The sequence below is a fragment of the Artibeus jamaicensis genome, unplaced genomic scaffold, assembly GCF_021234435.1.
Source record: "Artibeus jamaicensis isolate MK-2021 breed Jamaican fruit bat unplaced genomic scaffold, CSHL_Jam_final contig_327, whole genome shotgun sequence".
Lineage (NCBI taxonomy): Eukaryota > Metazoa > Chordata > Mammalia > Chiroptera > Phyllostomidae > Artibeus > Artibeus jamaicensis.
In genome coordinates, this window is record NW_026521772.1 from 2,843,375 (window position 1) to 2,843,774 (window position 400).

Sequence of the window (400 nt, forward strand, 5' to 3'; positions counted from 1 at the left end):
AGGGGCAGCAAGAAACAGATGAAACACACAGCAGAGCCCCCGACCTAGTCGGGGGAGGTGTCCTAGCAAAGAGCTCTCCACAGAGACCTGCAGGATGCAAGCACATGAGCCTGGAACGAGGGCAGGCAAGCAAGAGAGAGTGTGTCCTCAACCGAAGGGGGGATCCCGCAGGGCTCAGAGGGGAAGGGGGGCCTGTGCATTCAGCACTTCACCAGTCGCTGTTACGTTCAGTGTGGTTGGAGCGTAGAATGCAAAGAAGTTGCTACAGACTGAATCTTGGCATCCCCCCAAAATTCAGATGTTGAAAGCTAACCCCCACGGTGATGGAATTAGGAGGTGGAGCCTTCAGGAGGTGATTAGGTCGGAGGGCAGAGTCTTCATGAACAGGGTTAGTGCCCTC

The 400-nt window shown here is 55.5% G+C and overlaps 1 protein-coding gene across 2 annotated transcripts in view; it reads right to left on the bottom strand.

The window, feature by feature from the left end:
* The window catches only part of SEC16B (SEC16 homolog B, endoplasmic reticulum export factor), a 54,014-nt gene that overhangs the window by 49,551 nt on the left and 4,063 nt on the right, over positions 1–400 (bottom strand). The window lies entirely within an intron of this gene.